The 20,780-nt window shown below is 36.5% G+C and overlaps 1 long non-coding RNA gene across 1 annotated transcript; it reads right to left on the reverse strand.

The window, feature by feature from the left end:
- Positions 1-12,032: 12,032 nt before the first annotated feature.
- LOC148155314 (uncharacterized) lies at positions 12,033-12,749 on the reverse strand. The gene is made up of 2 exons (XR_015765446.1): positions 12,708-12,749; positions 12,033-12,477 (listed from the first exon to the last, which is right to left on the reverse strand). It is a non-coding gene; the product is annotated as an uncharacterized LOC148155314 (long non-coding RNA).
- Positions 12,750-20,780: the final 8,031 nt, after the last annotated feature.

Here is a 20,780-nt window from a genome sequence, read left to right on the forward strand (position 1 = left end):
AGCATCTCCTCAAATATGGAGGAAAGAGAGATGCTCTCATTATAGCCCTTTTTTAAGTGTATTTAAATGGTAAAATTAAAATAGTTTTCACAAATTAAAGTGACTGCAACTGCAAATCCATATCCCACATTGCCATCCAGATAACCCATGCTTAGGGCCTGATCTTAAAGGATTCCCAAATAAGGAGCACCAAGTTTCTTGACCCGTTAAAACTACAGGCTGTTCTTAAACAGCGCAGTAAATCAACATCATCACTCACAACTTCTCCTTCTGTTTGCTGATTGGCCCGGTCAAAAGTCTGCTGGAAACAATCTAATTCAAGTGGAAATAGCCCGGTCTGTGCTGGGAAGCAAGACTTTTTTTTTTTTTGTTTTTTTTGTCCAAACTGACACATGAAACATTTGTGTAAATTGGCACCATTCCACATCCAAAACATCTGGATATAAAATCATTAAGGGCTGAAATGATCAGCATGGTGCAGCACACCAACAAAACTCTTTTGGTAAGTATTCAACATCATGGCCTTCGATTGCCTGTGTCCTATGATTTGTTTACTTATGTCTTCGATAAAGTTGAACTGAACTAAATCTTCAGAGCAGTAATGTCTATGAAGACGTCAATACAATCTTGTTTCTCTGAAAACCAGAAGAGAGAATGATTTTGGGTAGAAATAATCAAATGCTGCGAGTCTGCCTGCTTCTAATAGGAGGATTAATAATTGCAGATTAAAACTAAAAATATTGCCCCTGCTTTAAAATATGCAGTGCCTTCGGCAGAATACAGATTTCTTTTTTTTTTGTTTGTTTTTTTTTTACCAGCCTCAATGCTTCATGTTTGAGTGTGTTAAAGTCTGTATGCAATCACTTGGGGGTTTCAGTTGAGTGCTGGCAGGTTGACAGTCTGTGAGCAAGAGGACTGCACTGACTCTGCAATCCCTTTTCTCGCCACATCCATCAACAGAGATCCTGTCCAGGAGTTTGAATCCAAATATATCAACCAAACAGCAATCATCAAAACCAGCAAACTTTATTTTGGATAGATATTTCACAATCATTCATCACCTTAAGTAAATGAAATGTTTAGTCAGGTCTTTATATGCGCAGCCCTGCATCGCTTACCAAATGACCATGACTGTGTCCAAATTCTGCACTTTCTTAAAACGGAGAGAAATAGTGCAAAGCAATTAATAGAATGAAATGAATTTGCAGTAGATCTGTCACAGCAGCTGTAAGATTCTCGCATCATATGACCTTTTCAAGGAGCTGCTAGGTTCCTTTTCTTTTCCTACTTTAGCTTACTAACAAAATAAATGTTATGAATTTTCTACTCTCGCTCAGATTAAACTAATATCGTGAAGCTGTGTTTGCTCTGTTCCAATGAGAATTTTCTTCCCATCCATCTGGCAACAACCTTCAAGGAAGCAAAAAAAATGAGATCTGACATGACTTCTGCAAAGTGGGAAGCTGTGACCTGCACGCTTATTGTGCACAGCTCATGTCTTTAATATTCCACTTTGAGACGACTGTAGCCATCAAAAAACAAATTAAACACACAGCCAACAAAAAGTGCATATTTTATGATAAACTTGTAATTCATTTGAAATGAATTTAATGAGATTATGCTGAATAACAGGAAGGTAGTCCCATCTTTTTTTTTTCTTTCCTCCTGTATTTTCGCATATCTGGGCTTGTGATTTCTTACAAAAATAAATTATTCTTTATACTAATTGAGAACTTGCGGAATGCTCCCATCATAACTTTAACAATAGCAAGAATAAAATCAAACACACTGTGTGTTTATGCCAAACATAAACATGCAGACACATTAAAAAGCAACGTATCTCTTTTTAATGTAAGCAATACATTTAAAAAATATGGACTTTTTTCCCAAATGATATGTTCATGCTGAAGGGATTGAACTTTAGCAATAATCACGACATTATTAATCACGAAATAATTAATATACATGTATTTCTTGTTTTACTTATTTCTGCTTTCTGCTTCTAGCAATTATTTATTATTATTCTATCTGTTTTAATTATTTTACGTGTTGAAGATATAACCAAAGTTACACTTTTTTGTCGTTCGTTATTCAATTCCTGTTGTCTGCAAATAAGTCTTATACACAATACGAGTTTATGTTTGATATTCATCTGATAACGTCAATGCTGAATTAAACTAATAATAAAGATTCGTTATTAGTACTACTTTAGTAACCTTAAATACAGAATATTCATTTAATGCCACTCTGGTGTTTTTTTTTTGTTTTGTTTTTTTTTTACAAGGTAGTCACTATAACATTACTTTGGTTGAAAATCTGGTTTGGTCGGAGTCATGGCTGCTCTTGCATCATATTTAGCTCAAAAAAAGGACTGCCAGAGTAGTTTCTGAGGAGGAGGTTCTTGATACACTAAAAATAGAAAGCTTACGGAGAGGTTTCGGTATTTTTTTAAATGGTTTTGACTTATATATTAAAAAAAAAAACAAAACATAAATATTGTCCAGGTTGATCCTTTCGTGGAAGGAAAACTGATCGATTCCTCGCTCCTTCAATGCAAACGATGAGACTAAAAACGACATAGCTATTTTTTTGTTGTTTTTTTCCCCCTTAATCAAAGCATGTGGCCGTCCTCTCTAGTAAGAGGACCTAAACAAAAAAATTAATAACAGCTCATCTACCATCTCTAATCATTAGCATCACTTTAGGTCATTAACAACATGTATCATTTTGCAAATGATTAAACTGTCAAATAATTAATGGCCTTCAACAGTGGGTCAAACCCACAACTCAGCACTGCTGTGTTAAATTAACCCAAAGCTGGACTGACCCAAATTGCGGTCAAGATGCATCGCTCCTGTGGGTTATTTAAAGCCCAGCTGTTTTTAGTGTGCACTGCAATATGAAAAAAAAAAAAAAACACAAATTAATTTGTTTAAAAGAAACACATTTGACTTTTTTATGATATCTTCTTCAGTATCAACACATTCCATGGTGTTCCCAAAACAAAGCCTCTTTATAAGTGGTAAACACTTTAGCCAGACTCTGAATTGTTTTGCAGTGATTCAAGCAAAAAAGTCTCTTTATTTTATTGTACTGTACACAGAGTCGTATGTATTTTAAAAACACATTATTATGTACCATTTTGTTTAACTTGTTGTAAAAGTGTTTATCCTATTACACATACGGAGGGAAAAATCATTTCTTTCACTGGACCAAAAAGTCATTTTCAGTGGTAAATCTACTACCACTCAGTGGTGAAGTAATGGGCCATGACTGTCTGCATTTACACACTTCTGTCGACCAACTTTGTTCAACACGCACCAAAAACACATTTCTCATCTTATGGAGAGTACGGCATACGGAGATGCTGATGGCTTAAAAAGGGACAAAGGAGACGATTAAAAAGGTTTGGGATTCATGTGAAGCAAAGCAAAGTACTGGGTGAATGGAGCACTTTAAAATTTTTATTTCGGTTTAGCCGAGGTTTTCCCATTAACTCCAAAGCATCGGGGAAGTCATTTTCACTCTTGGTTTATTCATTTTTTCGAAGTTAACCTTATTCTGTTCATTAAAGGTTCCTCCCTACACATCCCCTTGCTTGCACTTGACATGTTCAGTGTTCTCCGTTAGACTTGATTCATTAAATATTTTCACATAAAAGGTCAAAGTAAAAAAAAAAAAAAAACTGCATGTACTAGGAGCCACAGGAGCCATTAGAAAAAACAAAAATAATCGGATACGGCGGCTTCTACAAGACTTTTGCTTGTATCTCGGTCTTCTCTGTGCCGCAGCACAGGAAAACTCACAAGCCATGCCATGACAAAAACATGCACCAAATGAATCTACCTCACACTAAACTGCTAAAACGTTTTCAGACAAAAAGTAAGAAAACATACAGCAAATTTAAGCCCATCTGTCAAGCTCCCGCTGTCAATTATAAACCATTACAGCTGAAAAAGTGTTACATTTTCCCTGAGGTATGGTTTAGTAATTTTCTTTAACGGGAGGCAGGGACGTGGTGCTAAGTAAAATCAACTTTTTGAGCTTTATATGATGTTATAATGTTATTCCCTCTTCAAAATCATACCCAGAGTGTTGCTTTGAGTCTTTGATGCATATTTGAAGAGTCCTTAAATCTTCAGTGTCAGTCATTCAGCGAAGCCCAAACACCTGCTCATAAAAAGCTCCACCTATTTACCCAAATAGCTCTGTCGGTTCTCCGCCGACCTTCCGCCCCAGAAAGCACCACTCCCCACTCCTCCCCCACACAGCTCCATATATAGCATGTGTATTTTCATAAACTACAAAGGAAAAGAAAAATAATGCATATTGACAACATTTTAGTCCTATTTTAAATATGGAAATAAAATTGAAGGCAAACGGAACAGAGCACAAAAGTGGACATGCGTCAGCTGTTGATAACTTTGTGCCAGCTAAAACATAATCAATCGTGCAGTAATTGTCAAAGAAGAGCCTTAGTGGTGATGTCTCTGTCGTTCAAAAATAGTCTTACAAATCACAATCAACAAACACAAGGACTGCACAAATCACATCTTCATTTTATGAAGATGTATGACTTAAATGTACAACTTACATCTATAACTTAGGATGAAGAAGAAAACTACAACTAACTAAAACACTTTTAGTAATACACCGCAATGTTTTTAATTTACCTCTCTTTCAGCTGTTTTGACTCATGTACGTCATTTTACGTGGGCAAACAATGAATCGGAATTCATTTATTTATTAGTTTTCACGTTTATTTATTTACATGCTGGCTTTTAACCCCTTTCTAAAGACTAGCCCACTGAGTGAGCCACGACAATGGGCTGCCCATGGAGCGGGACTCAGGCAGAATATAAATGGACTCTGACTGGCCTGAGCCACGCTGCTCTTCATCTCTCATTTCCCAAATGTGTGCCTCTGGAAAGAACAGGCCAACCCTAGATTGAGGAAGACATCCTGCAGCAGGGCTTTTTAAATATTCCCCACACACTTCTAAACCATTGCCCAAATGTTGGAAGCGGTAGTACACACACACACACACACACATATATGTACAAAAATAAATAAATATATCATAAGTGAGAGCAGAGCAGAGCAAGCCAGATGTTAGGGGAGAAAACAAGAGGAAAGAATTTTAAACAGATCCCTCAAATATTATCTAATTGGATCATGTGGCTTTTCCCTGATTCACTCACTGTTAGCAGCACTGTGCACATGCTCCAGGATACAACATCAGCATGACTGTGTCCAGCCAGATGAAAGCTTGCCAACCTCCAACAGCTTACCCTAACACAAATAAAGTCAAATTAGAATATGTGGCACACTGGGGCAATAATAATAATAATAATAATAATAATAATAATAATAATAATAATAATAATAATAAATTTAAGGGGCTCTAAAAAACTCAAACAGAGCTGATCCTATCAGTTTGAGCTGGTTGTGGGTTTAGATTCACAAAATCTTGCAGGTAAGTTAGGTGAATTATGTGTTTATTTTTTCTAGTCATACTGCTACTCGAAGCAGTTTTACGCATTCACTCAAATACACACAAATCCATACACTGATACTCAGATCGGTAGGTAACTTGGGTATAAGTCTCCAGTGGGGCATGAAGATGTGGCAGGAGGAAGATGGAAACAAACCAGCAACTGTAAGAATAGTTATTGTAAGATAACTATTCTTCCCACTAAGACACAGTTAATCTGAATGCAATAATGTTTTCAATATGAACCACATGAAAAACCAACAGTTTACTAAATTTATACTTGTTTTTTTTTTTTTTTTTTTTTTACAGTATAAAAGGAGCATAGCCTGCAAATCAATCTGGCTAATGTCACATTTTCTTTGCAGCATGATGTCTCCATTTACAATTTTTCTGAAAACATGACATTTATTGCAGTGTGGACAGTTGAAAAATGATGCCACGTCCAAATCACGTTTGTTGGTGGAGACGGTGAATCTTCCTATGAGTTGGTAAACCCAGCTCAGAGAAGAGGCAGCACAAAACATGAACTGCATAGCCACTCTGAACGTTCACACATTCTGCAAATTACACATATAGGGACGTGCAGAATCCAGTATGCATTCAGCTTCCCTGGATAAAGTTGCACTATGCTTTTTAAGTGTGAGCTCCACTGTTGCATCTGCAAGTTTTGCACAGGAATGCACTAGCACAAACGTGTAGCTTGGACGAGCGAAAATATCCAACCACATTATCTTTTTTTTTTTTTTTCCTTTACTTAATTTCTCTATCCAGCACATCTTCATATGATAAAATTCACACAGCTTTAAGAAAACTAATCAGTGACTTAAATGATCCTCTCTTACCTTACGGGCGCAGCCGCTGTATTCCAAGTCATCAAAGGTCATTGCGCAAATTTTCAGAGGACAACACGCAGTAATAATGAGAAATATGTTTGACTGCACACGACCTAATCCCGTTCCCGGTGTCCTTCAGACGTCGTCAACCCAACATAATCTTCAATCCGAGGGGATCGCAGCTCTGGCTCTCACAAACTGTGATCTCCCCCCACTTTAAGCGTGCAGCTCACTTTCTCCTCCGCAGATGACAAAGTTGTCCATGTTCATGTCTCTTTTTCTTTCTTTTCTCTTTTTTAAAAGCAAAGGAAGGAGCCCAGTGACCAGATGTTAACGTTTTCCAGTGCAAATAAAAATAATAATAAACTACTGAGATATCGGTCCTTATATCTATTGCCCACTCTCCGTTGCTGATGGGTGGCAAATCCGACTACCCGCTAAATGGATCCATACATCATCCAGCGGCGATGTGGAGACGGTCAGAGACACAAAACGAAATCTCCCGGTGTATTAATCGATAGCTTGGGCTGGCTGGACACCCACCACCTCATTTCTTGCGCTTTGGCGCCACCCAAAGTTACACTGAAGCTTGGGATTTCCATCATGATTTATGCTAAATTTATCACCTCCCAATTGATAAATTTGGCTTTTTTTTATATGGATTTGGGGTTTTATTTCAAGTTACAGGTCAACATTACATCATGGCAGTTTTACTTTGAATCAAATTCTGTAGAAATGTTATCATTTTTACTCTCACATTTTCGTCTCGACAGCACTAATGCAATTGAACTTTGCTTTTATGCCACCACACAGATGTTTCCTCACCTTTATTTTGTTTCGTTCTGCAAAGTCCTTCTGTCATCTTCAGACTTCAGATCTTCTTCTTCTTCCGATCATTTGTTACTCCGATTTCCAATCTTCACTTCAGCTTAAAAGTAAAGTCCGGTATTCTCTTCTCCTAGTAAGTTCTTGCTAAATGTATTTTTTATGAACTGATCACCAGAAAAATGCATTTTCCCCCCTTTTTGTTGTTGTTGTTGTTGTTAACTGGCTTTACATCAAGCAAAGTTCAGTGGCTTATGATGTATTTTAACATAATACACTGCAATGCAAAACTATTTATATTTATTGAATATTCCGCTGAAGATCTGATGTTGTTGTTGCCATCCTTCAGGTCTTCTGGTTCCGGCCTGCTCTGCATCCCAAGAACTTAATATGAAGAAGACACATTTAGCTTCTATAGCACCACAAATCTGGAACAAACTTTCAGAAAACTGCTGCTGAAACACTGAATTCCTTTAAATCAAGGCTAAAACTCCACCTGTTTGGAGTGTCTTTTGAACCATGATAGATGAAGCATTGAGCAACTTATTTGTGTATTGATGATTTTGATGGTGGCAGTTCTCATTTGTTGACTGTATGTTGTTTTAATGACGACCTATTCTTGTGTTTTTATGACGTAAAGCAACTGCCTTGTTGCTGAATTGTGCTATACAAATAAGATTGATTGCTTTGATTTGGTCATGTTACAACAATAGACTTAAATTGTAAAGTGGAAGGAAAACAGCACATAGTGTTCAGATTTCATAAGAGCAAATGTCTGAAGAGAGTGGATTTTGCATTTATTTTCATTTCCCCTTAAAACTTTGCAGAATTGCCTTTTTTGTTTAATTATATCTGCTACTATTCTAGGATATCTTTCACAGACTGAACTTTCTTCCCACAGTAAATAATACATAAATAATTGTAAAGTCTTGATTGGAACTGAGTCTGAACTGGGCCATTCTGACAGATGAATATACTTTGATGTTAATCATGCTGTTGTAGCTCAAGGCTGTATGTTTAGTCTTTGGCACTCTAATAAACTTTGGCACTCTAATAAACTTTTCAGGCTCTAACAAACCCTCTTCCAGAATTGCCCTGTATTTAGCTCCATGCATTTGCCGTTGACTGGATTGCCTTTTCTTTCACTGCTGAAGAAAAGCAACCCCAGGACACGATTCTTCCACCATCATGTTCCGCATTGGGAATTTTGTATTCAGTGTGATGTGCAGTGTGAATTTCAAACCACACACACACACACACACACACACACACAATTTGCATGTAGCTTAACTACAGTTGTACAATTTTGGTCTCATGTGACAGGAGCACCTGGTTCTCTGTCCCATGCATGACTTGTGGCAAACAGCAAACCTATCCATGGCTTTCTTCTTTGCATAAAGGCCAGATTTGAGGAGTTCATGACTAATAGTTGTTGTTTTGACAGATTCTCCCATCTGAGCTGTGAATTTCTTGAGCTCCTTCAGAGTTAGTCTTACCATAGTTCTTTGATAATTTCTCTTGTTGCCCAGTTCTGTTAGTTGGATGGTCCTGTTTTGTTAGGTTTGAAGTTGTGCCATACTCTTTGGACTTTTTGTTCACCGAAATCCCCACAAAAATGAAATAATGCATAAATTCTGTTTGCAATTTGAAAAAAAATATGAAACTAATGAATACTTTTACAAGGCACTGTATTATCAGTGCAGGGATTTTTCTCCACCTAAGCAAAAGAAGAAGAATCTTGTTTTTTTCTGTAAAAATGTGGTTTTACCCTATTTTAAACCAGACAGTGTTTTTAACAACTTATCTCCCCTTTATTGAACTGACTGACTGTACATAGTATCCGATACATTAGTGATCGACATATGGTTCATGCAGGCAGCTGCCAGAAATCTATTTACTGTGTCACATTTTCATCAGGCCAACTATCAGGTCCCAGACGTCTCTGCGACTAAATTTAAGTTGGTTCATTAGTTCAGCACCTCAGAGCCCTTTTCCCATAACAAGAAGAAAATGTTTAAAAAATGAGCATTACTGAGATTACTGAACCTTGATTTTATGCAGTTCATTTAGGAAATTCCTCAGAGTGCTTACCAATGCACACATCAGGTAAAGAAGATCACTTGTTGTTCACTGTAAATTGTGCTAAATGAAAAATCCACTATAACAAAAGTATTAAATATAAATTCCACATCTATATGTAGGGCTGTGTAGAGTTTTCCTGGATCATTTTCTCCAACAATAAGATCTTATCTGTAAATTTTGAATCTTAGAGAACTGTGGGAAGATTAAAATTAAAACTGTGGCCTAAATAAAAACCAACCAATTGAGTTAGCAAATATACTATCACGAAACAACCTTAAAGTAAGATTTTATTATTATTATTATTATTATTATTATTATTATTATTATTATTATTATTAGTTTTGCTATTGCTTGATAAAATGCAGGAATACATTTGTCAAACTCAATGCCTTGAAGATAAGATGGATCTAGAATTACAGATTATAAGTTTGTCATTTGTAACTGAAAAACTGGAGAAATATTAAAAAGATAAAGGAATACAGACGTTTAGAAAAAAAGGTTCCTCAGTGTTTACTCTAAGATAAAATTCTGTCCAACTAGGTCAACTCATCAAATCTAGTTTTATTTCATTTTATTCTATGTTTATTCTTGACCATGTTAAACACAGGGACACACAAAACAATCTGGCAAGTTAAGCTGAGGTTGTAGGAAGAAAAGTACAACAAAACAAAAAAAAGTGGGAAAAATAAAGCAGCCTTTGTGCAATTTTGCTTGGGATTTTTCCATGTTCACTACACCACTACAGGTGGTGTAGTGAACATGGAGGGCTTGCGGGTGGTGGCGAGTTTGGGGGGTTATGAGGATGAGCAGGTTTTCACAATAATTAGAAAGTCAGTATTTGATTCCTGGCTACTCTGTTCCAGACATGAAAGTGTCCTTGGCAAGGATGCTGAACTCTACAAAAGCCCCCTGTGTATAATTTGAGAGGGAGGAATTCAGGACATAATGTGTGTACAAAGGAAAATGTGCCCCGCAAAATCGATGAATGCGGCTCATGCTGTAAAGTACACAAGTGTTGATTAAAAGTAGAAAAAAAAGTTGCATGTCTGTAATAAATTGCACATTTGGAGAAGTTTCATATTCCCTACAAAAATATATAACTCATAGCCTCTGACCTAAGAAAACACACTGAGTACAAGTGCCACAAAGCTGACTAATAAAAGCTGAAGTTAACAAATGGGCTATGTGAGGTGTTTCCCATCTGTATGCCCTCGGGTGCCAGGAAATTCTCATGAACAATAGTAAGAGCCAGCAGCAAAAGAACACTGCACACTGAGAAGGGGTGGCTCAAGGGCAAACTCTGTGTTGTACTACATCAAAAAGATGTGTGACATTCAGCTTGATGCATTACCACATACTAACAATGGACATTCGAATGTAAAACAGTCAATAAGAGGTTTATGTTTTTCTTCATAAGCTAAATGACTGTGCTCATTACCGATATTGAACATCACTGTCTGGAAGAGGTTAAAACTTTTTTACGCAAAAACACAAGCTTATTCTGATGTAAAAAGAAAGCTGAAATAAAGCAAAACAGACCCTTGCAGAGTCATTTATTGATTTTCATGTGAGTTGTTATCGTCCGTCCATAAACACTGAGCTCAGTCTCTGTCTGAGTCTCTGGTTAAGTCATGGCTTTGGTCGTGACTTTAGACGAATGCTTGCAAAAATTAGAACCCATTTTGCTTTTGTAACATATCCAGTGGGCAGCAAATGTAAAGAATGAAGCATTGTTATTTAGGTGGAAACAACAACAATTACCCAGAGAGAGAATTTCATGCTTAATGGCTCAACATGCTGCACTTTGTCAAACCAAAAATCTTTCAGTTAGCTCGTGATGATTAAAACACATTTCTCTTTTTCTGACAAGTCACTGTCCCTCTTTTTGCTATGTAGATAGAAATGTCAGATATGGGTACGTTTTTTTTTGGTTTATTTTACAATGCAGAAGGGTTCAGTGGTGCTTTGAATGATTCATTACACCCTGCTAGAGCGGAGCAGCTATCTCACATTAAAAACGCTGTCCTTATTTGCATAAAGAATATTACTCTTGCTCTCATATTATAAAAGTGGCAGACTTTCTGCACATTGTATTAAGGTTGTCTTGTGTGATGTGTGTCCAATTTTTTTTTGTTGTGTTTTGTGAAAGTAGAGGATATACAGTTTGTGTTGAAAACTGTTATTGTATCAACAAAAATGATAGAAAACATTCTAACATTATTCTCAAACAACTCATGATTTCAACCATCATTATAATAAAACATGGCAATTATGTAACCCACAGTGACTGACCCACAGTCCTGCTTATTTAAAACTACATAGCCAGATTTTTTCGTAAGTAAGTCAGGATGTAACTAAGCTGTTGTGTTACTTGTTTTTTTTTTTGTAAATTTTACTAAGATTAATTTTCTTCTCCCAAAAACAAGGTTACAAGCACTTAATGTGGAGCATCAGGGTTTGCAATTATATTAAAAAAATGCAAGAATGCTATTAAAAAAACCAGGTCTGGAAAAACTTGACAGAATTGTATTGAAAGGATAAATGATTGCTTAGTACTTTTTTTTTTTTACATTTGGATATTTTTTGCATTTCAGTTCATAGTATTCTTTTTTTTATCTTATGCTGCTAATTGTCACAGCAGTTTCTCACAAAGTATTTGTTGTACATGTACCTATCCTGTCCTTTGATTCTTATCAACTCACACTGAATCTCAGCATGTTCAATTTAATTTAGAAAGAAACACTTCAATGTATATCAGTGTGATGGACCGAGTTAAAAACAGAAGGAGTCACAGGATATTAATTAGAAAAATAGGGTTTTTTATTTTAACCCAAAGATTATAAATGACAAAAGATAAACTGAGCTCATAAAAGAGGTCAAAGAAACAAAACTGAACTCAGGCAAAAAGTGTAAACAAACTGGCTGCACAAACAAACATAACTGACCTAACAAAGAAACGACACACAGGGGTTTATATACTGGCTGATCAGACCAATTAAGACACAATAGGGATAACTAAACAGAATACAATCACACACACAAAAAACAAACATTACGGCTAAGTTTGGCTAAACTAAAGACTCACAAAATGAAAATAAAAAATATTAAAGTTTAAATACTAATATTTACTTGAATACAAAACTTATCTAAATAAAGAAACTACAAATTTCCCCTGCCAGCAGGAACTAATGGTGCAGTCCAATTAGCACCTATGCCTGCTGAGCCCTGGACCCCATCTCCTGTCTGGCCACTCCAAGGCAGGTAAGCACCGGCAAAAGAAAACAAAGTTAATCTTAAGCAAGCAAATAATACTTTAAAGTTGATATAAATACACATGCTAACTAAATGTGCACGCTAACATAAAGAACAAATGTATCCAAATCAACTAATAAATGTTTTACTGAAACTAAAGTGTTGTATTTGAATGAAAAAAATAAATTATGAAAACTAAATTGTGCATAAGAATTACCGACTTCTGCCTTCAGAGTGTGGCCATGGATTTGGCCATCACAATCAGAAATCCTCCCTAATTCAAAAGCACCCATTGTGGATTTGAATCCTTGACTGTTTCAACTGTTTTTATTTGTTCTGTTCTGGAGTCAGAACAGATTGGTTGTTTTTGCACTTCATTTTTCCTCCATACTCTTGTTTAGTGAAAGGATGGGGAAAAAAAAGTTCTGTTAGCCATGAGAAACAGAGCAAAAGAACTCTATTCTCAACTTAATCAATACTTCTTTAAAGCAGCAGCAGAATGCACTAAAAGACTTTATGCTAGAGGCAAGAAGCTGACCCCAGGGCTTAGTGTGGATGAGCCATCTTTGCATGTTCTGCATCACGTGATCAGACTGGAGAAAGGCAGGTAAACAGCTTTTTAGCGTTACTTGATAGGGAGAGGATTTTCCAGGCAAGTTTAACTGGATAAAACCTCATGGCAGACCAGACACAGTGAAGGGATTACCCCATCTGGCCCCAGAACCTCTGTGGATTCCAAAGGATAAACTGGAGTGGAAGGCAGTGGATGAAAAGCAGCCCTTCATAATTGGAGGAATATAAAGAAATGTGCAGAGATGAAAATGCTTATGCTTTGCCTTAGATCACAGGCTGTCTTCTTTTAAAAAAAAAGCAGATTCAAAAATAACAGGTCAACCTCATTCCATCCGGGTATTTAAAAGTGTTATTGGATATTTTTTTTTTATAAATCTCCAAAATACAACGATTAGCTGTCAGACTGCATTTGTGGTGTTAATCTCCTGTATTATGTATGGCATAATATGATTTGTCATCATCAATAACAGGAACAAAATGACTGTCTCCCAAGCAGAATTTCATTAAGGGGCCAATGTGCAGTTAAACTCATTAGCCAGCAGAGCAACACTGACCTCGCAATTTATATTTTCATGGTTGATATTATTATTTAACTCTGGACTAAGCACAATTTAACTTTTACTTGTACATCAGTAATTGATGAACAGGCCTGACAAAAATGTTTTATTTGCATTATTAAACAATCTATTGAAAATATTTGTTAACTGAGATGAAAGTGTAAGCAGAGACGTTTTTTTTTTTTTTTTCGTTTCCATCAACTTGGCAAAAGAAGTTGATTCTGATAAATTATCTGGTAGCTGGTATAATTACCATTATACCAGTTCCTTTCAGTGCAACACTGGTAAAAAGGCTTAAAGAGTTAATTCATACAGACCTTTAGGATAAACCTTTATATTTACAATTTCTTTATTAGGATAAAAATGATTACTCGTTAGATCTCTATAGCATACTAATTTGTTATATTGGACTATACTAAAGCCTTTTTTGTAAATTTGCATGTCTAACTGCAGTTAAGGATTTTAGGGTGTGACTAGACAGAGTTATTTGGGCAGTTGGAGTGGAGCCACAGTTTTTTGACCTCTCTTTCATTTCTTCTGTTTACTCTTTATTATTTTTGTGGAAGAGTAACGTTTGTACTGTTTTTATTTTTGAAGTAAATAGTTAAACTTCATCAAGAGGATCCAGTCTGTTTTTTTTTTTGTTTTTTTTGTTTGTTTTTTTTGTCGTTTCAACATCAAATGGACCGAAGGGGAAAGATGGAAAGTATCAAGCTTATGGCTTCATTATTTATCTATATATGAAATGGAAGGTCAGACATGAGGAAGGAAGTCTGGGCTATTCTGGACACTTAAATATTTCACCAGTTTCACTTCATTTACCCATTGCACCAGCAAAACTGAAGTGTGGATTTACCAAGATGCTTCGCAAAAGCATTAACATAGAAAAAACTGGCTTGTAAAGGGATTTCCCAATATCTTGTAGAAAGTGACACACTTTGAACAAACAGTGGAGATGACTCTGACTTACTCAGTTGCCTTGTAGCAGTCGCACACAGTGAGATGGCTTTCAGAGTTCAGATGAGTAGAATCAGGGAGGAACCGCCACATTTACTGTTGTATTTACAAGTTACCATAGGAAAAAGGGACACTCCCTGATCCACAAAGACCAGCAAGGGTGTTTAAAAACGGTTTCCCATCTATGACACAAGCAGCAGAAATGATCAGACAATTATGACTCTGTTGACTTCTCTTTCATTCTGTGAAGGCCTTCCCTAAACCTCTGATCAGGTCATAATTTGGCTCCGTCATCCCACAGCCTGAAGGAAGACTGTGACATAAACTCAGCCCTTGGGGATAACCCCATATGTCCTATGCACTGCTGAGGCAAATACTGAGTTGTAAATCTGTGTCTTTGGAACTGTGATCACAGTGAAGGCTGTGTAAGCACAGCCTGTGATCTCTGTGATGATGTGAAAGGACAAAGTGATCTGTAATTGGGATTTGTTGTTGAGTATTTATTGTGGAACTATGATCTGAATGAGGCTTGGTGTTGTGTATTTTTTTATTTTATTTTATTTTTTACGTTTTGTGGTACAACTTCTGTTGAGGCTCCCAAACCACAACAGGGCCCTAAGAGTCTGCAAAATTTGCTTATATGTTAGTCTTAATTACTTGAAAACATTACAAAAACATATGGTGGTAAGTGGTAAATGGCCTATATTTGTATAGCGCTTCGTCTAGTGCAGAGTATCCCAAAGCGTTTTACATTACATTCAGTCATTTATCCATTCACATACAAATGCTTTGCCTTAGAAAAGTGTAAATTAGGAGTAAAAAAAAACAAAAAAAAAAACGTTTTCACAATACTGTATGTGACAGAAAATTTCCCAAAATCTTAAATATCCTACATCGCTTTCCAAATTAAAGTCAAATTCTATAATTACTGCAGTGTCCTTCGGCTCAAGCAGAGTTTGAAAGTCATTAACCTGCTGACTGAGGTGCTGAAGCCTCTACAGGCCCCAGGAAATGCAGCGTGGATGTGTGTGTATTGCTGCAAACCTTATTATCTCCAGGGAGATTTGATTTATGTCCTGCCTCAGTCTGTTGTTTGGCATCTTCTCACTCCCTGCTAGCCCTTTGTCCCCCAGAGATGGAGCAAACCAGGCCTTCCCATCAAAACATATTATTTCCTTATCACTGCTCTCATTCAGCCTCATACACCTATGTTTGATTCAAATTGCATAACTCGTAGAAGAGGTTATGTAAATTAACTTAAAGATTATTTTTTACAAATTGCTGAGTCAGAACATTTCAGAGCAAAGAAAAAAGCAAATGATCACCATTATCTACTTTTGATGGGATTTTAAATAAAATAAATGAAACAAAATGACTACTTTTATCACATTTTGCTTAAAACAAAGGAAGGTGGGTTTTTATGGCTTAAATCAAAATATATGCCAAACTTTGAGGCAGGAATTGCACATCTAAAGCAATTCTTCATGCATACTTTTGGGAATTAACGTTTATGCATCAGTAACGTTAGCACATTAGATCAGATGGAAACTGTGGCCATAAAAAGAAGCATTCATTAGTTGTTTTTTTTTTTGTTTTTTTTTGGGGGGGAACTATGGCGATATATCCAGATGGTTCTTTTCACAGGTGTTCCCTAGGTACCACATTTCAAATACACTTTATGTAAAAGCTGTCTTGAGGGCACACTCAGACAGAGGTTCGGTGCAGACTGAGCTCATCAGTGCTAAAGTCCAGTGATAAAAGGAAATCGCCTCAGAGCTGCTGGGCTCTTACTCTAAAGTGAATTCCGTTTTAAAGGTTTTTTTTTTGGGTTTTTTTTGACGAGGTAACGCTCAGAAGCTTTCTGCTGGCTTAATGCACAAGGCTGTTTCACTATGTAGAAGCACAATATACACAGTTGAACAAAAATCGATGTACAGCCATTATAGCTCTGTTGGTGCATTCAACCATCCGCAGAGAGAGGGCCAACAATGCCAGCCACTTTCCAACCCCCCAAAAACAAACACAAATAGCTGGTAGCAACACTGCTGGACATCAAAAGAAAAGCATACTTCTGCTTTGTACTTTGTTTTCAAAATGTCTTTGGATTATATGAAATTAGTGGCAATGATAAAGAGCAGTTTGCTAAAAGAAATATTTGGTGTTAAGTTTTTTTTTTTTTTTTTTTTTTTTTTTGTTGGTGAAGTCTGTTGAAAGCAACAGGGTGGTGGTCATGGTTGCAATGTTATGACGTTTCCCTGCAGGGCTCCCAGGCCTATCCTCCTTATTTGATCCTAAATTAAACTGTTTACCCATTAATTTTCTCCTCATTTAATTGGCAGATGGTGGAGCACCCCCCTCTCCCTCCCATCCGTCTCTTGAGTTAGCCTGGAGGTTTATCAGTCCCACCACAGTGGGGCCTTGTTTTCCAGCATCTCATTTGCTTCACTTTGCTGTCAACTTGAGTTGAGAACTGGATGTCTTTGCCCTTTACTCCTCATTTTATACATTAACTGGAGATTAAACCGAGGGATTCTTTGAGTGAAGATATATATTTTTTTTTAAAAGAGTGTGTATTATTGATGAAAGATATTTTTAATTATGTACAGAGACCTAAAGACAAATAAATTTTGGCCCTTAGCAACTTTCTACCTTCATTAATTTTGCACGTTCATAATAATGTAGAATTATTATGATTATGCAAGTGGACAAATAAGAGGTTGCATCTTTGAAGAGTCCTTGCAGTAGAAAAATTTAAGAAGATGCTGGAAGAAAAGAAGACCAAATAAACGTTTTTTGAAAAATATTTTATTCTAATCCAGATGTGCTTTTGAAGGAAAAACACGTTTCACAATTAGCCTTCTATATAGGAGACATTAAGAAGTGAAACACCAAACCCAGAGGAAAAATAGGCAGTTTCAAACAAACCCAAAAACAGAAGCCTTACTTAGTGCTGCACATCCTCAGGATAGCGAGATGAAGCAGATCCAGTAGCACTAGAAGGGGAAACATAAGGTACTGTAAGCATGATGAAACTGAGGAAACAAGGCAGCCACTGCCTTGAAATCAGACAAAAACTCTTCAGCTTTCTGCCTCTCTCCACTTACAATGATATTAAAAAAAAACAAACAAACAAAAAAAACTATTGTTCAGGCATTAAATGTTGCAATCTTAACAATGATATAAAAGCATTGACTTCATAAATTGGTTCTAATTATTTGGAAAAGGTCATTTGTCCTGTCCACAAATTCTGTCACCTGAGTTGAAAATCTCTTCAGCTCCTAAACTGTCACCATAGCCCGCTTGGGGGTGTTGCTCTCCTTGTCTTGTCTGTAGGTTTAGGTACATGGTGATGTCTTTAGGCATGTGGCTGTGCCATAACCTTTCAACATTCAGAGGATGGCATGAGTGCTATGTTTAAGTCTTAAAATATTACTTTGTAACCAAACTCCCCTTAAAACTTCCTCATAGCTTTAACCCTGACCTGTCTGCTGGGTTTCTTGATTTTTGTGATGCTGTTTGTTCCTTATAAAGAATGTTCTCCAATGAATTTTTGAGGCCTTTATATAACTTCTGGATTTATTTGAAATTCAGCTACGTACAAGTGGACTCGATTAGTTAGACACCTTCTTTCAGCATATGATTGTACTAAATTTTGACGTAAATACGTCACAATTTCCAGAACATTTCTAATAAAGAACTGACATCCTCCACTGCAATTTTGCATTTCTCTCTGTTGGTCTACAGAAGAAAAAAGTGGGACAGTTAAAGTGGTACTAATCTATTTCAGGAGGTCTACATAATTATAACTGCTTGGTCTAGAAATTTGCTATATCCAACACTGCTGACAAAAAAAAAGAAGGAATATCTGATTTGCTCTACAGCTATTTCTCAATCTCTTTGTTTTTATTTGAACATAACATTAAATACTTCATGTGTTGTTCTCTCTGCTGGCCCAGCCTTTCCTCATAGCTCTTGTTTTGCAGCCCTGGGATTGAGATATCTTCATCCAAGTCTCCCTGTTTCTCACAGGCACTATCAATTATTCTGCTAAAGAGTGCACTGAGCTGAAAATGGGAGGGGTGGGTGTGGTGGGGCCAGTTGATGGCTTTTCCCCGAGACACTCAATCTCTCTCCGCCTCCCTCACTCCGCACTGTACTCCCACACTTCCTAACATGACCTTCTGAAACGCTGTTTTTCATTTCTGTGCCGTGTTGACAACAGGAACACGCGCAGGCACACACAGCTTTTAGCCCCCTTAATAAAGAGGAAGCAATCACTTCGAGGAGCTGATGTAGGTGGCAAGAGAACTTTCCCATCGGTGTTTTATAGGGCAAACAGCTATCAGTGGTGACCATGGTTAGTCGATGAAAAAACAAAAACTTAAATAAAAAAAAAACTGAAGAGTATTCTTTTTAAACAACTGATGACATATTTCAAAAAGTAGTAAAATATAGTACAAGTTTCCTGCTCATATATGATAGACACCTTCCTACACCTCCCTTGAATCCTGTTCCTCTCTTCTTTATTGATCCCAAAGGTAAATTAAATGTTGTCGAATTCATATTAATTCAAAATTCTTCAAACCCTGCTTGGTTTCCTTAAACAGAAAACTTCTTAAAGCTTTTTCTTTGAATGAACTGAACTAAATGCACTGTTTGAAAGCTAGGATCACTGGGAATATGTGTGTGATTGACTTGAAATGACTTGTTTTTAACGGGCCTTCAGACGACATTGTCAATTGGCGCTTAAATAAACTGAATTAAATGGAATAAAGCATCCTGTGCTGCATGCCATAATCAACAGAAATAGATGGTTGGAAAAGAAATGGTTGAAATCCGTGTGTGTGATGAATGTATAAACGTTTCCTTTTTCGAATTGACTTAAACTCTTGCTTGTTTACTCTTTTTTTCTGATTTCATATTTTGCTATCCAATATAATGCACCTCTGATGTAATCAGTTTGATCAGATTTCAATGAACTAACAGCGCCCTCTAGAGGTATCATTACAACATCCAACAAGAAAATTACTTTATAATATTGTATTAGAAACTGAAACCATGCACTCTGACTCATTTTGGACTTATGTCACTCAAGACATCTCACAGGTAGAAAAACCTGTGGTTAAGTTTGCTGAACAAAATGTTCCTCATGTTCTTTCATGCAAACTGACACGTCATTTAGCCGCCCATCATCTTCTGTGGGGTGGTGAGCCCATGATGGAAGCGGCTGTTGACCATGATGACAACAGCTTACATCACAGATATCATTTCCTAGTATGGTGTAAACGGAAACTTTGTGCAGCAACTGCTTCGACATGATGCACAATCCACCATATATGGTGTTTTTTTTGTTTGTTTTTTGTTTCCCAATGGCTTTTTTTTCCTCGTGAACAAGTTTGCATGAATTATTCAGCCTTTTCAATATCCTGTCATGCATTCTATTTTTAAATCTTACACGAAATGTGTCCACTTCCAGTTCAACTTCGCAACTTTGACATGACAAGGGAACATTGAGTAATTTAGAAAAAGAGGAACTTCCAATTTCCAGAAATACATGGAAACTAATACCTGACTAAGGGCAGGTATTAGAATTAATCCACCCTTATACAAATTTAAACAGTCACATCCTTTGACTAGCAAATATGTATTTTTACTTGCTTTTTAAAAATGTCCATGTTTTAATTGCTTAAAACATGTGGTGGTAAATAGCATCAAGATTAATCCGTTAGGTTGTTATCGTGACCGAAGACAATTAAACTGTTCCATATAATGTAAATGATCAAAGAAATAAACAAGACTTTAAGACATATCCAAAACCTCTGCAGCTTGTTCTTTCTATATGAAATTTTAGAATTGAAAGTAACAAAAATGAAACTAGCTACAAGTAGAAAGACAGAATTATAAGGAAAAAAATGTAAACCTAATGTTTGTAATAAGGTCTTGTGAAACTATTTTAGATGTGAACGTTTCTACATCAGTGGGACTTTACTGGAAGATGAACACATTTGTCTCCCACTGCATTTTTTCAAATTTTAATGTGACCACAATAAAACATACTAAGACATCCAGACTGTTGAGCCCCATTTTTGGATTCAGTTGAACAGAAAAGTTCTCAGACACCCACGAATCTTCAGCGGTGACTAATAATATATTTGACAACAGGAAGATGGTTGACCAGTTATCTTTATCACACCCATTGCTCGCATT

The sequence above is a fragment of the Poecilia mexicana genome, unplaced genomic scaffold (assembly GCF_051168715.1).
Source record: "Poecilia mexicana isolate PSO_F unplaced genomic scaffold, ASM5116871v1 scaffold_15, whole genome shotgun sequence".
Taxonomy (NCBI): Eukaryota; Metazoa; Chordata; class Actinopteri; order Cyprinodontiformes; family Poeciliidae; genus Poecilia; species Poecilia mexicana.